This window comes from Miscanthus floridulus, chromosome 15, assembly GCF_019320115.1.
Source record: "Miscanthus floridulus cultivar M001 chromosome 15, ASM1932011v1, whole genome shotgun sequence".
Lineage (NCBI taxonomy): Eukaryota > Viridiplantae > Streptophyta > Magnoliopsida > Poales > Poaceae > Miscanthus > Miscanthus floridulus.
In genome coordinates this window covers 65,809,846-65,830,224 of record NC_089594.1, presented here as the reverse complement: position 1 = coordinate 65,830,224, position 20,379 = coordinate 65,809,846, and the positions used below count along the sequence as shown (strand labels likewise).

Below are 20,379 nucleotides of genomic sequence, written 5' to 3'. Positions count from 1 at the left end.
CAGACTGGACGTAGGGCACCTTTTGCCTAAACCAGTATAAACCTCGTGTCTCTTTGCATCACCATCCGGGATTAGGGGCACGCAGTACATTTTCACTGGTTGGTTGAGGATCCGCCAGACCTAAAACACTGACAGTTGGCATGCCAGGTAGGGGAGCTACTACGTGTCAGCTTAGTCATCCCAACAAGTTTCGGATGGCAGACCCTGTGTGACCACTGCGTCATGGCACGGTGATCTAGTTCGGAAGCCTAGAGTTCATGTCTCTAGGACATGAGTATGATATGGTACTCCTCCCACCTAGAACCTCATCGACCGACGATGACATCGCGCACTAGCAGCCTAGGCGCAGGCGACGCCTAGGCCACCGCTCTCGTCGCGCTCGCTAGGCATGACGTGGGCAGGACCACCCCGACACCATGTGAGCTCAGGGTGATGCACCGCACTCTGCTAGTATCCCATACCCGGCTGTTGGTACAGAGTCCCTAGTTGGGGACCTGTCTAGCTGAAGCCTAGGCAAGGGAAGGATGCTGGTGGCGTGCAACACTGCCCTATCATCAAGCTCTACCCTGCCACCTCCTGAGGAGTCAACTCCGGTAGAGCGGAGCCCAGCGATGGTACCATCCCTGTACCCCTTTGGGTTGAGCAATGCCGCCGCCGCCTATGCTTCCGCCTACGCTTTCGCTCACGTGGAGCCCTCAAGACGCCACCAACATTTTGCCCTCGACCTCATCGCCACAACCTCGACCCACACCCACACTAACTCCTCGGAGGAGGACAAGGCGTGGGCCAAAGTGGACTTCTCTAGGCTTCGTGACCCTGAAGCCATGCGCCGCTTCATGGCCACAAGCGACTACTCCTTTGGCTACTCCGACTCTGATGATGAAGGCACTTACGATCCCACTCATGAGTGCTTCAACGTCGAACTCGGGATGCCGAGCGTGGGCGGTGAGGATAAGGGGGTGGGCGACGCCACACCTCCACGCGTCGAGCCCCCAGCGGCGCGGAACGAGAACCCCACCCATGAGGAACTTCGACGTCTAGACCTAGAGAAGCTCTATGAGCTTTAGGCCAAGGTCGAACAAGACTGACTCCTTCTGCAGCAGCTCCGAGACGAAGGGGGTGAACAACCCCCTATCTTCAATTGCACCAGCTAGAACGTCGTGGCAGTGGTGATGCTACTCTGAACGATGCCTAAGCCTCTACCTTGGAGGGGCGATGGGTCCACGGTGAGCTCCGAGACCTCCTCAAGACCGCCGTGGTACAGTAGGCTGAAAGTTTTGCCTCTCAACGGCGCGGAGGCGCCTCAGAACTACCCATGGCACCGCCTCGGCAGGATAGAGAGGCCTCGATTTGTCCCAAGCCTGCTCAGGCACCGACAGCCAACAAGGCCCCCTCGGTGCACGATTGCCTCAGCGACCGACATGAGGCGCAAGGCGACCACGATGTGGTCAGCAGGCGATAGCGCCATGACAACGAGGTGCCTATCCAAGGCTACCACCCACACCGAGGTGGTCACTATGATAGTGGGGAGGACCACAGTCCTTCTCCTGGGCCACCTGGCCCTCGAGTCTTCAGCAAGGCCATCCGCAGCGCTCACTTCCTGGCCCGTTTTCGGCAACCGGCCAACCTCGCAAAGTACAGCGACGAGACCAACCCCGAGCTGTGGCTGGCCGATTACCGCCTGGCTTGTCAGTTAGGTGGCACGGACGATGACCCGCTCATCATCTGCAACCTCCCCTTGTTCCTGTCAGACTCGGCACGAGCCTGGCTCCAACACCTCCCTCCCTTATAGATCCACAACTAGCGCAACTTGGTAAAGGTCTTCGTCAAAAATTTCCACGGCACAAACGTGCACCCCGGGAACTCCTGGGACCTCAAGAGTTGTCGCCAGAGGCCGGACAAGTCTCTCTAAGACTTCATCCGACGCTTCTCCAAGCAATGCACCGAGTTGCCCCACGTCGACGACTCGAAAATTGTCCAGGCGTTCCTCTCCGGCACCTCCTGCCGCGACCTGGTCTGAGAGTTAGGCCAAAACATACCGACCACGGTGGCCACACTCCTCGACATCGTCACCAACTTCACCTCGGGCGAAGAGGCTGTCGGGGCCATCTTCCCCGACATTGGCGCCAAGGGGAAGCGAAGGGACGAGGCCCTCGGGGCCTCGACCCCTCACCTCCCCAAGAAAAAGAAAAAGGGTCGCCAAGGAAAGCAGGAGGTCCTTGAGGCTAGTCTAGTCGTGACCGTAGATCGCAAGAATCCCCAAGGCCCCACCAGAGGCCCCGGGCTCTTCGACGATATGCTTAAGAAGCCCTGCCCTTACCACCAGGGCCCGGTGAAGCACACCCTTGAAGAGTGCACCATGCTCCGGCGTTACTATGCCAAGCTCGGGCTCCCCAGCGATGATGCCAAGAAGAAGGACACCGGTGATAGGGATAACGATAAGGACGACGGGTTCCCCGAGGTGCACAACGCCTTCATGATCTTTGGTAGGCCTTCAGTGTGCCTCACGGTGCGCCAGCGAAAGAAGGAGCACCAGGAGGTCTTCAAGGTGGCCACTCCCTGGTACCTCGACTGGTCTCGGGAGGTGTGGCAGAACCTCCTAAATTATAGGACCCACATGCATTGTCACTGTCCAACGACCTTTGACAACTATGCATATGTTCCTAGTAACTTAAGAAGTCTGTCAGGTGTCCTCAGGGAACCTGAATCATCCACGATTTTCGAGCAGGATCACATTACAGAGTCATTGTATTATTACAACATTTATTTAAATATATACATCAGAGTAAAATAGCGGAAGTCTTACGATAACTTAATTTACAAACCAGTTGTTTCAAACCTTACAAACTCAGTTCGATAATTATTACAAACCATAGTAGTAGTGGAGTGACATAATTAACATAAACGTAACACACAAAATAAGCATCCTACCCAAGGATTACACATTCACTTATCGTCATCGATAGGAACAATAGTCATGCAGCAAGGTCCAAAACAGACCTGCTCATGAGGCTCACCTGCAACAAGGGTCAACAAACCCTAAGTACAAAAGTACTCAACAAGACTTAACCAAAATAAAAACTGAGAAGACTTAGGAATGTAGGCTCAAGGATTCAAGGTATGTCTTTAGCAATACTCAAAGTTCTTTTGCGTAAAAGCTCTTTACAAAATTTTAGTATTTCAATATTTAAACTTCATAAGAACAATATATGAATCTACCATGATCCGTAATGAGATCATGAACTTCATATCAAACTCTTTCTCAAATCCAGCTCTAGTTTTAGTTATTAACTACGATGATGAACAGTGAGTTGAGTCTCCATAACCGAGGAGCAATGACGATTCGAACCGATTGTTAACCCAGCTGGGGATTCCATACCACACAACATATGCAGGTCCCTGACTTACATATATCAACCTACCCTCGGATCTTCTAAAACAAGCATAGGTCCGCGCCACCTGAGACTACAGTACTCCACCAATCCAGCCCATTGCCACGTGGGTACACGCTATTCCCGCCATCTCTCCACTCCTAGTGCATGAGTAGCCATTCTCATAATAGAATAGCTGAGTTAAGGCTTACTGGAGTATGTGGTTAGTACTACAAAGTCTCATCTCATGTAATTCAACAACGGATGGACCTTAATTGACACAGGCGGAAAGAAGCCGCTCACAAGACCTCCATGTCATGTGGCTCTCACACACCGAGTCCGCCCGGTCTAGATTTATTACTTCCATGCTCATATCTCATGATAACATAAGTAACCAAAGATCTATTTAAAATTCTTAGGTGACAGGTAATCACCCGACTAAGCATGACTAAGCATAACTAGATATTTACGAATATAATAGGTAATCAAGGTAGATATGGAAAAACAAGGTTGGTGATGCACCAATTAGGTTTCCACTTGACTCCTAATCACTTAATGCAGTAAAGAAAAGCAAAAGTGATAAAATTTGTAAAACACAAGGTAGGGTTAAATGCATCCGGGGCTTGCCTTCGTTGACGGAAAAGTTAGGTTCCTACGACGTTCCACAAGTATCAGATCCAACCTCAACAGACGGATTAACCTCCTCCGCAACTTGATTAACTACCACGTGTTCACCTTCGTTCACTACACATAGTAACAATCCCATGTTAAACATGATACGGAATACGAAATATGATGCTTGATGATGGATGTAAAATTAACAATTCGAATACAACTTTCCTTCGCGGTACAATTGCAAGTCAACCGAACTAAACCTTTTTCATAACACATACATCAATTGCCAAGGATCATTACCAACTAATGATTCAAGGTCATCACTCAATCCAAAATTTCAAACAAAACCTAAATCATTAAAGGTTACTATTTGCTTTTATGAATTAAATATTTAATTCAAAATTACGAAATAAATCAACTTATTCCAATTGAGCTCAATTTTTTTTAAATGTTCATCACATAATAACTAAGTGGCAAAACAATTTTCATAATTTTTGGATAATTAGTTAAGCCTAGAAAAATCATGGAAACCCATTTATTAATTAATTGAGCAATTTTTATCACATTCAAAAAGTACTGAAAAACAACATTTCATATTTTTCTTAAATAACATACATCACAGAGAGGTCACACAAAATTTTTCATAATTTTTGGAACTATAAATAATTCTACACAAAAATAACAAAAACTATCACTATTCATTCAAATCTGAAAAATATAAAATTCATTTTTCAGCTACACAGTCGCTGACAGGGTGACCCCACATGTCATCCCCGACCTCCCGCTTTGACCACGATGGCAATGGCGCTGACCGATGAAAACTCGCCGACGGTGAGACCAACGGCGACGGCCAAAGTACTAAAACACTCCCCACACCACCCCGCATCGCTTGAAGGCACTAGCTTGAGCAATTATAGCGAGTTACAAGCTTGACGTCGGCCATGGCAGACGCGGTGGCTCGGCGATGCCACACCGGTGAAACAAGGCCAGTAGAGTGTAACAAAAGGCACGGGAAGGTTCAGCAGCTCACCACGAACACGTTGGAGCAAAGAGCGAGACTAGAGAAGCAACGGCGACGTGGGTCGACGTTCACAGCGGCCACGGCGGAGCAAACTTCGGCGACGGGGGTGCTCAGGCGACTGTGATGGACAAAATGAGCAATCAACCGGTCATAGAGCATCTCAGGAACAAGGTGGAGCTAGAGGTGCACTGAGCAAGAGCAAAGGCTCACCGGAGAGCGCTGGCCATGACGGCACATGCATGACGGAGAGGTTGCCGGCCGCGAGGAAGAAAGGCGGCTAGCGATGATTCCCGGTGAAATCAAGTGACCACAGTTGGATGGCTAGGCGCGCAAGGAGTAGGCGAAGCTATTGAGGGCTTTGCTACGATGGCACAAACGCTGGTTCGATGGCAAGGGCTCGACGGAGATGATCGACGACGTCGGGAAAAGCAGAGCAAAGAAAGGAAGAACGACGACGACATCTGAGCTTTATAGAGTGGTCAAGGGATCAAGGAGATGACACGTAGTGGCCTTCTCCACGCCAGCGTGAAGCCAAGAGCAGCCACAGGCGTGTCTGGAACCAAGCAGAAGGACGCCGGCGGTGGGGCGGTGGTCGTGGCACTGTTCCACATAATTATAGAATTACCATTCATTTTAAAATCCAAATTACTCCCAAATTTGTATAACAACTCAACAATCTCCAAAAATAAAAGTTGTTCAAAATCCAAAGTTCTACAACTTTGCTATTATAACCACCCCCTAATTCGGTCTACATTTTGAAATGAACCTTTGAATTCAATTAGGGGACTTTTAAAGAATTTTGCCTTTTCAAATTACTTCAAATTTTTCATAACAACTTTGAAAACTCCAAAAACAAACTTTGTATAACTTGACAAGCTCTACACTTTTGCTTTAAGGCTCAACCCCAAAATGTGCTTAGATTTTGAAATGAGTTTTCAGGGTAGGATTTAAATACTGAAAATCAGGGTTTTCTTGAAAATTCAAATCCAAACAAAATTTTGAACTTGATTCAAACAATATAATTCAACACATACCACATAAAAGGTAAACTTGTTTTAGTGTATGCATATCAAAATTTTCACTTCCACATGAATGAGGTGCTATGCATATGATGACATGACATATTTTAATATTTAAATACCCGAGGTGTTACAATCCTTCCCCCTAAAAGAAATCTCGTCCCAAGATTCAAAGCCATAGGGTAAGTAATGGAAAAGGAAATGTGTTAGTCCAAAAACACCCAAAACATGTCCATAAAATAGCTGAGGTCCCTTTACAAAACACAATTTGTAACAACTGAGCTCAACTAACATTACTCTATATTGACGCAAGAAACTCTGGAAATTTTTCTAGCAAGTAATCTTCGGATTCCCAAGTAGCTTCTTCTTCGGAATGTTGATTCCATTGTATCTTGTAAAACTTGATTGTCCTTCTTCGTGTGACACGATCTTTCTGATCTAGAACTCGGATAGGATATTCGGAATAGGTCAAATCAGGTTCAAGTTCCACTCCTTCAACCTCAACATTCTGCTCAGGCACTCAGAGACACTTCTTCAATTGAGAAACATGGAACACATCATGTACAGCTAAAAGATGTTCGGGTAGTTTCAAGCGATATGCCACTTTTCCATACCTCTCTAAAATTTGAAATGGCCCAATATAACGAGGTGCCAACTTGCCTTTAACACCAAAATGAGTAACTCCGTTCATTGGTGATACCTTTAGATATACAAAATCTCCCTTGTTAAACACCAATGGTCTACATTATTTATCTGCATAACTCTTTTGTCGGGACTGAGCTATCTTCAAATTACTTTGTATTTGCCTAACCTTGTCTTCTATTTCTTTCACAAGGTCAACTCCAAAGAACCTTCTTTCTCTAGGCTCAGACCAACCCAGTGATGTTCTGCATCTACGACCATAGAGTGCTTCAAATGGAGCCATTCTAATGCTCTCTTCATAACTATTGTTGTATGAGAACTCAGCCAAAGGCAGACATTCATCCCACTTCTTGGAATAGTTAAGGACACAACACCTTAACATATCTTCAAGTACTTGATTGACCCTTTTAGTCTGACCATCAGTTTGTGGATGATAAGCTATACTATACAGTAGTTTGGTACCTAACGAAGTATGCAAGTGTTTCCAAAAGCTGGAGACAAACTGTGTACCCCGATCTAACACTATGGTCTTTGGTACTCCATGTAGACTCATGATTCTTGCTAGATACATCTTGGCATACTGGATAGTAGGATATATACTCTTGACTGGAAGAAAATGTGCTGACTTAGTTAGTCGATCTACAATGACCCATATTGAATCAAAACCTTTTGATGTCTTGAGTAGACCAACAATAAAGTCCATACTAATATCCTCCCACTTCCAAGCTAGAATAGGTAATGAATGTAACTCTTCAGCAGACCTCAAATGTATAGCTTTCACCTTTTGACAAGTATCACACTTGGCTATATACCGGGCAATTTCTATCTTCATTTTGGTCTACCAAAACCTTTGTTTCAAGTCATGGTACATCTTATTACTTCTCGGATGAATTGATAACCTAGTAGCATGTGCCTCTTCAAGAATGGACTGTCGCAACTCAGGATCTTGGGTACCACTAAGCGATTCTTGAACCATAACACACCTTCATCATCTACTTTAAAGCATTCCGCTTTCCCATCCTTGATTCGTTCTTTGATATGGGCTATACCCTTGTTTTCTTTCTAAGCAGCAATAATCTAATCTCAAATAGTGGCTTCAACAGTTATATTGGCCAAACTACCTTGTTGAATTATCTCTGATACCATTCTATGGTAGAACCTCCTAAATTATAGGACCCACATGCACTTGTCACTGTCCAATGACCTTTGACAACTATGCGTATGTTCCTGGTAACTTAAGAAGTCTATCGGGTGTCCTCAGGGAACCCTGAATCATCCACGATTTCCGAGCAGGATCACATTACAGAGTCATTGCAGTATTACAACATTTATTCAAATATATACATCAGAGTAAAATAGCGGAAGTCTTATGATAACTTAATTTATAAACCAGTTGTTTCAAACCTTACAAACTAAGTTTGATAATTATTACAAACCATAGTAGTAGTGGAGTGACATAATTAACATAAACATAACACACAAAATAAGCATCCTGCCCAAGGATCACACATTCATTTATCGTCATCGATAGGAACAACAGTCATGCAACAAGGTCCAAAATAGACCTGCTCATGAGGCTCACCTACAACAAGGGTCAATAAACCCTGAGTACAAAAGTACTCAACAAGACTTAACCGAAATAAAAACTAAGAAGACTCAGGAATGCAGGCTCAAGGATTCAAGGTATGGCTTTAGCAATACTTAAAGTTCTTTTGCGTAAAAGCTCTTTACGAAATTTTAGTATTTCAATATTTAAACTTCATAAGAATAATATATGAATCTGCCATGATCCATAATGAGATCATGAACTTCATATCAAACTCTTTCTCAAATCTAGCTCCAGTTTCAGTTATTAACTACGATGATGAACAGTGAGTTGAGTCTCTATAACCAAGGAGCAACGATGATTCGAACCGATTATTAACCTAGCTATGGATTCTAGACCACACGACATATGCAGGTCCCTGACTTACATATATCAACCTACCCTCGAATCTTCTAAAACAAGCACGGGTCCACGCCACCCGAGAATACAGTACTCCACCAATCCAGCCCATTGCCATGTGGGTACATGCTATTCCCGCCATCTCTCCACTCCTAGTGCGCGAGTAGCCATTCTCATAATAGAATAGCCGAGTTAAGGCTTACCGGAGTATGTGGTTAGTATTACAAAGTCTCATCTCATGCAATTCAACAACAGACGGACCTTAATCGACACAGGTGGAAAGAAGCCGCTCATAAGACCTCCATGTCTTGTGGCTCTCATACACTGAGTCCGCCCGGTCTAGATTTATCACTTCCATGCTCATATCTTATGATAACATAAGTAACCAAAGATCCATTTAAAATTCTCAGGTGACAGGTAATCACCCGACTAAGCATAACTAGACATTTACGAATAAAACACGTAATCAAGGTAGATATGGAAAAATAAGGTTGGTGATGCACCAATTAGGTTTCCACTTGACTCCTAATCACTTAATGCAGTAAATAAAAGCAAAAGCGATAAAATTTGTAAAACACAAGGTAGGGTTAAATGCATCCAGGGCTTGCCTTCGTTGACGGAAAAGTTAGGTTCCTGCGACGTTCCACAAGTATCAGATCTGACCTCAACAGACGGATTAACCTCTTCCGCAACTTGATTAACTACCACGTGTTCACCTTCGTTCACTACATGTAGTAACAATGCCATGTTTAACATGATACGGAATACGAAACATGATGCTTGATGATGGATGTAAAATTAACAATTCGAATACAACTTTCCTTCGCGGTACAGTTGCAAGTCAACCGAACTAAACCTTTTTCGTAACACATACATTAATTGCCAAGGATCATTACCAACTAATGATTCAAGGTCATCACTCAATCCAAAATTTCAAACAAAACCTAAATCATTAAAGGTTACTATTTGCTTTTATGAATTAAGTATTTAATTCAAAATTACGAAATAAATCAACTTATTCCAATTGAGCTCAAAATTTTTGTAAATGTTCATCACATGATAACTAAGTGGTGAAACAATTTTCATAATTTTTGGATAATTAATTAAGCCTAGAAAAATCATGGAAACCCATTTATTAATTAATTGAGCAATTTTTATCACATTCAAAAAGTACTGAAAAACAACATTTCATATTTTTCTTAAATAATATGCATAACAGAGAGGTCACAAAAAAATTTTTATAATTTTTTGAACTCTAAATAATTCTACACAAAAATAACAAAAACTATCACTATTCATTCAAATCTGAAAAATAGAAAATTCATTTTTCAACTACACAGTCGCTGACAGGGTGACCCCACATGTCATCCCCGACCTCCTGCTTTGACCACGATGGCGATGGCGCTGACCGACGAAAACTCACCGATGGTGAGACCAACGGCGACGGCCGAAGTACCAAAACACTCCCCACACCACCCCGCATCGCTTGAAGGCACTAGCTTGAGCAATTATAGCGAGTTACGAGCTTGACGTCGGCCATGGCGGACGCGGCGGCTCAGCGATGCCACACCGGTGAAACAAGGCCGGTAGAGTGTAACAAAAGGCATGGGAAGGTTCAGCAGCTCACCACGAACACCTTGGAGTAAAGAGCGAGACCGGAGAAGTAACGGTGACGCGGGTCGACGTTCACAGCGGTCATGGCGGAGCAAACTTCGGTGACCGGGTACTCAGGCGACTATGATGGACAAAATGAGCAATCAACCGGTCATAGAGCATCTCGGGAACAAGGCGGAGCTAGAGGTGCACTGAGCAAGAGCAAAGGCTCACCGGAGAGCGCTGGCCATGACGGCGCAAGCACGACGTAGAGGTTGCCGACCGCGAGGAAGAAAGGCGGCTAGCAACGATTCCCGGCGAAATCAAGTAACCACAGTTAGATGGCTTGGCATGCAAGGAGTAGGCGAAGCTATTGAGCACTTTGCTGCGATGGCACATACACTGGTTTGACGGCGAGGGCTCGACGGAGATGATCGGCAACGTCGAGAAAAGCAGAGCAAAGAAAGGAAGAACAACAACGACGTCTGAGCTTTATAGAGCGGCCAAGGGATCAAGGAGACAACATGTAGTGGCCTTTTCCATGCCAGCGCGAAGCCAAGAGCGGCCACAGGAGCATCTGGAACCGAGGAGATGGACGCCGGCGGTGGGGCGGTGGTCGTGGCACTATTCCACATAATTATAGAATTGCCATTCGTTTTAAAATCCAAATTACTCCCAAATTTGTATAACAACTCAAAAATCTCCAAAAATAAAAGTTGCTCAAAATCCAAAGTTCTACAACTTTGCTTTTATAACCTCCCCCTAATTCGGTCCACATTTTGAAATGAACCTTTGAATTCAATTAGGGAACTTTTAAAGAATTTCGCCTTTTCAAATTACTTCAAATTTTTCATAACAACTTTGAAAACTCCAAAAACAAACTTTGTATAACTTGACAAGCTCTACACTTTTGCTTTAAGGCTCAGCCCCAAAATGTGCTTAGATTTTGAAATGAGTTTTTAGGGTAGGATTTAAATACTAAAAATCAGGGTTTTCTTGAAAATTCAAATCTAAACAAAATTTTGAACTTGATTCAAACAATACAATTCAACACATACCACATAAAGGTAAACTTGTTTTAGTGTATGCATATCAAAATTTTCACTTCCACATGAATGAGGTGCTATGCATATGATGACATGGCAAATTTTAATATTTAAACACCCGTGGTGTTACAGGAGGCAATCACCTTTGATCAGGATGATCACCCCGATTATGTCCCAAACCCCGAGCAGTACCCACTCATCGTTGACCCGATCATCGGCAACACCCGGCTCACCAAGGTGTTGATGGACGGAGGCAGCAGCCTCAACATCCTCTACGCCAACACCCTGGAGCTCCTAGAGCTCGACCAGTCACGGCTCTAAGGCGATGCCGCGCCCTTCCACGGCATCATGCTAGGGAAACACACGCGACCCCTCGGGCGCATCGACTTGCCCGTCTGCTTCGGCACTCCCTCCAACTACCGCAAGGAGGTCCTCACCTTCGAGGTGGTTGGGTTCAAGGGGACCTATCACGCCATCCTGGGGCAGTCGTGCTATGCCAAGTTCATGGCAATCCCTAACTACACCTACCTCAAGCTCAAGATGCCGGGCCCCAACGACATCATCACTGTTGAGTCCATGTACGAGCATGCATATGACTACGACATCGAATGCATCGAGTACGCCGAGGCTCTTGTGGAGGCCGAGACCCTCATCATCAACCTCGACTGACTTGGTAGTGAGGCGCCTGACTCCAAGCATCGTGCCGGGACTTTCGAGCCCATAGAGGCCATCAAGCTCATCCCGGTCGACCCCACCTGCTCCAACGACCAGGCGCTGAGGATCAGCGCCACCCTCGATAGCAAATAGGAAGCCATGCTCGTCGACTTTCTTCACACGAATGCCGATGTATTCATGTGGAGTCCCTCGGACATGCCAGGCATACCGAGGGAGGTCACCGAACATGCCTTGGACATCTGGGCCAGCTCCAGACCAGTGAAGCAGCGCCTACGTCGATTCAATGAGGAAAAGCGCAGGGCCATCAGTGAGGAGGTGCAGAAGCTTTTGGTGGCCGGATTCATCAAGGAAGTGTCCCACCCAGAGTGGTTAGCTAATCCTGTATTAGTTAAGAAGAAAAATGAGAAGTGGAGGATGTGTGTAGACTACACCGGTTTGAATAAAGCATGTCCAAAAGTTCCATTCCCATTACCTTGAATTGACCAAATCATCGACTCCACCGCGGGATGCGAAACCCTATCTTTCCTTGATGCGTATTCCGGTTACCATCAAATCAAGATGAAAGAATCCAACCAGCTCGTGACTTCTTTCATCACCCCATTCGGCATGTACTGCTATGTGACTATGCCATTCGGCCTTAGAAACGTAGGGGCCACATACCAACGGTGCATGACCTAGGTCTTCGGTGAGCACATCAGGCGAACCATCAAGGCCTACGTGGGCGACATCTTGGTCAAGTCCAAGAAGGCCAGTGATCTCATCGGTGACTTGGAAATAGCCTTCAAATGCCTTAGAGAGAAGGGCATCAAGCTCAACCCCAAGAAGTGTGTCTTCGGGGTCCCCCAAGGCATGCTCTTGGGATTCATAGTCTCAGAGCACGGCATCGAGGCCAACCCAGAGAAGGTCTTGGTCATGACCAACATGGGACCAATCCAAGACATCAAGGGAGTGCAGAGGGTTATGGGATGCCTTGCGGCCCTGAGCCGCTTCATCTCACGCCTTGGCGAAAAAGGCTTGCCTCTGTACCACCTCTTGAGAAAATCCAAATGCTTTTCTTGGACCCCTAAGGCCAAAGAAGCCCTCACCAAGCTCAAGGCACTGCTCACCAATCCTCCCATCCTAGTGCTACCGGCCAAGGGCGAGGCCCTCTTACTCTACGTTGCCGCAATGACCTAGGTGGCCAGCGCGACCGTAGTGGCCAAGAGGTGGGAAGAGGGGCATGCTCTACCCATCCAATGACCTGTTTACTTCATCAGTGAGGTGCTCTCCGAGACTAAGACACGCTACCCCCACATCTAGAGCTAATCTATGCCATAGTCTTGGCTCGACGCAAGCTGCATCACTACTTTGAGTCCCACCCGGTGACCGTGGTGTCGTCTTTCCCTCTGGGAGAGATAATCCAGAACTAGGAGGCCTTGGGTAGGATAGCTAAGTGGGCCATTGAACTCATGGGGGAAGCCCTATCTTTTGTGCCTCAGAAAGCAATTAAATCTCAGGTCTTGGCCGATTTTGTGGCTGAGTGGACCAACACCCAACTGCCACCTGCTCAAGTCCAGGTGGAATGCTAGACCATGTACTTTGATGGGTCCCTGATGAAGACTAGGGTAGGCATGGGTCTGCTCTTCATCTCACCCCTCAGAGTGCACATGCGCTACCTGATTTGGCTCCACATCGCCGCCTCCAACAACGCAGCCGAGTACGAAGCCCTCGTCAATGGCTTGCAGATCGCCATCGAACTTGGAGTATGACATCTTGACATACGGGGCGATTCATAGCTCGTCGTCAACCAAGTGATGAAAGAGTCGAACTACCATGACCCCAAAATGGAGGCATACTGCAAGTTGGTGCTTCGCCTAGAAGACAAGTTCGATGGCCTCGAACTCAACCACATTGCGTGAAAATTCAACGAAGCCGTGGACGAACTGGCAAAGATGGCATCGGCATAGGCCTCGGTCCCCTCGAACATCTTCGCTAGAGACCTCCACAAGCCTTCCATAGGGCCCATCAGTCGAGCCCACCACAGGGCCCGAGGCCCCCTCTGTCACTGAGACCCCTGTGGCCGAGCTCGAGGCCATGGAAATCAACGCGGAGCCTCCTAAGGTCAACTAGGGCGTGGACCGGCGAGTCCTGTTCCTTGATTGCCTCATTCAAGGAGAGCTTCCTATAGACAGTACCGAAGCCCGATGGCTTGCGCGATGAGCCAAAACTTACGTCCTCAGCAACGGCGAGTTGTACAGGCAAAGCCTATCTAGCGTCCTCCAACGGTGCATCACCACCAAGGTAGGCCAAGCCCTACTTTGGGACTTGCACGTAGGAGCTTGTGGGCACCATGCAGTGCCTTGGACGCTCATTGGAAACGCCTTCCGCAATGGGTTCTACTAGTCGACGGCGGTTGCTGACGCCACCAAGCTGGTACGCTCCTGTGTGGGATGTCAGTACTATGCATGGTAGATGCACCTCCTGGCCCAAGCCCTCCAAACCATCCCCATTACATGGCCATTCGTCGTGTGGGGGCTGGACATGGTTGGGCCTCTGTAGAAGGCCCCCGAGGGCTATACCCATTTGCTGGTAGCGATCGATAAGTTCTCCAAGTGGATCGAGACTCATCCGATCACTCGAATCAAATCCAAGCAAGTGGTGTTGTTCTTCACTGATATCATCCATAGGTTTGGGGTTCCAAACACCATCATCACTGACAATGGGACATAATTCACCGGCCACAAGTTCCTGATGTTCTGCAATGACCACCACATCCGTGTGGCCTAGTCGGCCGTAGGACACCCTAGGACAAATGGCCAAGTAGAACGTGCCAACGGCATGATCCTACAGGGTCTCAAGCCAAGAATATACAACCGGTTGAAGAAATTTGGCAAGAAATGGCTTGCCGAACTCCCGTCGGTCATTTGGAGCCTGAGGAACACTCCGAGTCGAGCCACGGGGTTCACACTATTCTTCCTAGTCTATGGAGCCGAGGCCATCCTCCCCACTGACTTGGAGTATGGTTCCCCGAGGCTATAGGCCTACAACGAGTAGAGCAACCGCACTGCCTGCGAGGACGCCCTCGACCAACTAGAGGAAGCCCGAGACGTTGCGCTGCTACACTCGGCCTAGTACCAGCAAGCCCTACGATGCTATTAAGCTCGACGCATTTGAAGTCGAGACCTGAAGGTGGGCGACCTGGTGCTAGGACTGAGGCAGAGCAATAAGGGCTACCACAAGCTGACCCCGCCATGGGAAGGTCTGTACATCGTCGCCCAAGTGCTAAAGCCTAGGACCTACAAGCTAGCCAATGAGAAGGGCGAAATCCTCACCAACGCTTGGAACATAGAACAGCTACGTCGCTTCTACCCTTAAATTTCCAAGCATTGTATACATTGTTTCTCGAAATACAATAAAGAAACGTTCTTTAGTTGTTCTAATTTTTCAAGAAACCCCCCGAGCCCATCGATGGGGGATCGGCGTTACGATAACGCTATAAGGGAGACTCGGCTCTACCTCTGTAGAGGTGCCCACCGTGGGGCTCGAACAAGACTCGGCTCTGCCTCTGCAGAACCAAGCCTCCCTCGGGGGCTAGAAGGGGGGACCCCCCTAAGTCCTAGTCACCATTTTTAGTCGTTTTTTGAAAAAAAAATCTATGCCAAACTCTCTCGCGTACTCTGGCAAATCGATTGTAAAAAACCTAAGGACCGAAAGTCTGTCTCAGGACCAAAAGGCCGACCGAGCCATGAGACGGCCTATGCCTTTAGGCTACGGCAACTCCCTCACCACCTTTTGCCCAGGGGGTAGCTTAGGCTCTGAGGAAGTTTTTTGTAAGAGATATGTTCAATGACGAGACAGAGGGCAGAGGCTTAGAAATACAATAAAAATTATTAAAAAGCATATACACACAAGTACTTTAAAAGGCCTCGATGGACACAAGTGTTATGGTACAATAATGTAAGTCCTAATCTATTTACATGGCCCCTTTGGCCCAGGTCAAAACTCAGGGTCACCAGCGTCGGCGGTTGGCGTAGGAGGAACCACCTCCTCTTCAAACAACCTGGCTAGTGTCGTGCTAGGGGCCTCAGCCACCTCCACCAGCTTCATGACCTCCTCCTTGGCCTTCTCATCATCCTCAGCCATGACGTAACCATCGCTGATGGCCTTGAGGTCAATGCCGGTGTAGTGCGAGGAGACGACAGCCAGGGCACGCTTGATGCCCATATGCAGCACCCCCTAGAGCAGCTCATGGACTCGGCCGCTCAACGCGATCAAGCGGCTCCCGAGGGAGCTACCCGACTCGATCCCCCAACCTCTAGGGCCTCGCAGGTAGTATGGGCGGTTCCCTACAGTGCGTTGTGCTCTTAGATCTCAGCCTCGAGCACTACCTACACTACGACGGAGGCCTCATCTGCCCGGGTGACCTCCTTCTCCAACCCTATGCCAAGATAGGTGGGATGGGGTTAAGCACAAAACAAAACAAGCGGAACAGGGGTGCAAGCCTATGGGACTCACCCTCAGCTTTCTCCCTCTAGTTTTGGACCTCAACTCGATAGGCCTCGGCCGCCCTAGAAGCCTCCCTCTCCAACTCTGCATCACATCGGGGAGTCAGGGGTCAAACGCAAGAAAAACAAATAAAACTAGGGGCATGCCTCAATGGGACTCACCCTCGGTCTTTTCCTTCTAGGATAAGGCCTCGACCTAGGAGGCCTTGGCCACTTTGAGGGCCTCTGCCAAGGCACCTTTCATCAGCAGGTGCGCGCCTTGCTCCGCCCCCAGCTACCTGGCGATGGCCTTGGCAGAGACCTCCACTTGTTCAACCTAGGACCTAAAGGTGTCCCGCTCACCGGCCACCTGGGTCAACTCCTCCTCTAACTCCTTGATCCGCGCCACCAAAGGGACAGCCTGCTCCCGAGCCGTGGTGGCCTCGGCCTTCACATCAGCACAGCGAAGGCAGAGGTCCTCCACCTCCGTGCTCTGTGCCGACAGAAGCTCATTAGCATTGGCAAGCAGGTCCTTCTACTGCCGGAGCTAGTCCTAGACGTCCCTCTCCCACCAAAGGAACATCGACTTCCCAAGGGACCGAGCCTTGAGCTCCTAGATAGGTAGAATAAACATCAAGCACTGCAAGAAAACTCAAGAAAAGATGACACAACACAAGAGAAGAAGGCGCATACCTGGGCAACACCGGGCAGGTCATTAGCCATGACAGACAGTGCTATCCGTAGTGACCACTCCGCTAGATGGTGGTATTGCTCGAAAGAACCCTAGTGCCCCCCCCTTGGCTGCGTCCTCGAGGGCGAACAGAGGCTCCCCCTCGGGGTCGTCCCGGCTCCACCATAAGACATGTGGGCTATCCCACCCGCAGGGCTTGAGTTGTACCTAGATGAGGGCTAAGCTCCCCTCGCTAGAGGTCAGAGCTGGTTGCTCCACGGTGCTGGCCGCCTCGGCGTCCGCCACCTCCTTCCCCCAGGAAGTATCATTGGAGGAGATTGAATGAACCTCCACCTCTCGGGTGCTCTCCTATGACGGCGGTGGGTCTTGGACTAGGTGCAGTACCGAAGCTTGCCCCACCTCCATCTTTGCATCCTAGGCCACCGGCTCCGCCGTGCCCAAGCCGACCTCTACCGCCTCAGCCTCAGTGGTCCTAGGAGCTCCAGCCTCTGCCACCTCAGCCTCGGTGGTCCTGGGAGCCCTGGCGTCCGCCACCTCAGCCTTAGAGATCCTAGGGGCCTCGGCCTCGCCCTCGATGGCCTCAACGATTGAAGGCGCCTCGGCTTCACCTGGCTTGAGGGCCCCGGCCTCGTGGGGCGTAGGTGCCTCCTCCCCTGCTGGCTTCGTGGCCACCTCAATAACCTCTCCTTGGGCGACCGGCTCCTTTGGGTCAGCCTTGGCCGATGCCACGCCACACTGTATGGCGGCCTGTACCTCCACCACCCATCGGGCGGTGGAGCTGGTGCTCACCTTGAGTGCCTTATGTGGCGCCAAGGCAGGTGCTTCTGCCTGACGCTTTCGACTAAAGACAAAACACTCACAAGGTCAGCATACAGCCCAAGAACGAGTGGAAGATGCTGCAAACTCCACTGAGAAAACACTTACCTCGAACAGGGACATAATAGATTCCGCACTGCGTCCTTTGTCCTCTACAATGGCGGTGGCGGTGGCATGGCCCTCATGTCCACCAGTGCCGGCTGGCCCTCGCTAGACTCCGATGCCCCCTTGACCCTCTACGAAAGCTGTTGGGTCACCCCTGTCATCGCCCGTTCCACCTCCGCCATCGAGCCCATCAGGCTAACGGCACGCTTCCATAATGCTCGTGCCTCAGGCGTGTCGGCCTTGGCCCTAGGGCGTGCAATCGCTAGCCCTAAGGCGGCCTCTCCTCCTCCTCCTAGAAATGCTAGGCCACTCGCCAATGCCCTAGGCATAGTCCCCCTAACGTCAGGGAGATGGTCCAGAGGACCCCACCCCACCTCGCTCTCGTCGTCATCGCTCGAAGAATCCGTCGACGACGGTGACGGAGATGGTTCCATCGAGAGACCGTTGTGCCTCTGCTACCGGTGATGTTTCTCTAGCTCATCACGCTCGAGGCTCTTCCTCTTGCGCCTTGCCTCCTCGGCGTCCTTCCATTCCTTGTACGCCTCAGCATGCGCCCTATTCACCGCCCGCCGCTCTGCGTCCTCGGGAATGGGTGGTGGGGAGGCTCACACATCCCTCATCCCCTACAGGAATGACAAATGCAAATAAGGGAACAGATTGAAAATGTAAGGAGTGAGGAGGCCTCGGGGGCCGTAGTGGCGCATGACTTACCAGAGAGATGTACCCTCACGACGGGCGCAACAGGAATGGGGTCAACTCACTGCTCCTCTACCGCCCCTCCGGCATCTCTCTCACCTGATGTAGAACCTCCTTGTTGGAAAGGGTGACAGCGGACAACCGAATGCCGTCGATCGGCTCACCCGGTGTCATCTCGAATAGGCATTACCACTGAGCCATTAGCAGCACCCTCCAGCGGTGGAACACCGCCATGACCACGGCCACCATGAGGCCGTAGCTGTGCAGCCTCTCCAGCACCTTTAGGAGTGGCTGCAGCTTAGGCTAATAAACCAATAGGATGTCGTACCTCCACCTCTCTGGCTGGCTCTCCACAACCCGCTCGGTATAGGGGGGAAGCCCACCGTCATCATTGTGGAGGTAGAACCAGCTGTTGTACCAGCGGCGGTTGGACGATGCAAGCTAGGCTGGGATGTAGAAGGGCTGCCTATCTTAGTGCACTTGGAGAGTGCAGCCGCCGGCCCTCAACGCCTTCCGCATGCCCGTCGTGCCTGCCGGCTTGGTGTTGAGCCCTGCCCGAAAGAAGTGGAGCCACAGCTCCTAGTGGGGGGCGATGCCTAGGTACCCCTCGCAGACGGCGATGAAGATGGCCGCCTACACGATGGAGTTGGGGTTGAAGTTGTGAAGCTCCATGCCGTAGTAATGCAGGAGCGCCCACATGAACCGGTCCACCGGCAAGCCGAGACTGCGCTCATGGAAGGACACAAAGCTCACGATGTAGCCATCACGTGGCCTTAGCTCTGGCTCGCCCCCCAGAGCAATCCACTCTGGTCTGTTGGGGTCAGTAATCGGGCAGAGGAGACCATCATCGACGAGCGACTGCAGCATCGCCGCAGACACGTCAGACGGACCCCAAGGATCTGCCTAGACGACAACAGCGCCATCGACCATGGGTGCGATGGAGAATATGGCTATGATGGTAAGGCGTGCTCTCGCTATCCCTCTCTCTCTCGTCTTTCCTCCCCCTTCTCCCTTCTCCCCGGTGCTCTCTTCCTCTATTCTTAGCAACCGCTCGAGGGTAGAAAGGGTGAACATAGGTAGGCAAGGTAAGGAGGGGCGGGGCGAGGCTCATCACATATTTATGAGGGAGGGAAGGGAGTGAAATGGATGGGCGATGAAACCAAGGAAGTTTCCCTTAGATCTAGCATAGTTAATCCAAATCTGACTAAACCGCCCACACGTCCACCTTTCCCTTATTAACCGCATGCACACTGTAATGTCCCATCCATAGATGTCGCATTGCATCCGACCACAGTGACGGCAGGCGCCGTTCTATCTCCCTAAGGAACTGCCTCAAAAGGCACACCCGCTGTTGTCAGCCGATGGGAGGGGAATATCCCCCACCCAATTCCTTTCAGACTAAGGAACTGGGCACCAAGCCTGTTACGGTTTAGGGGTTCAAAGGCTGGACCCCTAAGGGTCTCAACAGCCGCCCCAGGACAAACAGAGTCAGGGATGACTATGGGTGAGCCCATACATGGCCAAGGCCTAAGAAAGCAATTGCTTGGGATGTCCTAAGTCGTGTCCGAGACCAGCAGGGAGGTCTCTGAATGGGATCCCACCATAGGGAGGCATTGAGCCCTCGGGGCCAATCAAACAGCCCTGGGACCCACTAGAGAAGCCCTCTGGTACTTTTGGAGTG

General features: G+C 49.3%; 1 pseudogene; it reads left to right on the top strand.

Moving 5' to 3' along the window:
* The window catches only part of LOC136507571 (uncharacterized), a 29,538-nt pseudogene that overhangs the window by 5,726 nt on the left and 3,433 nt on the right, over window positions 1–20,379 (top strand).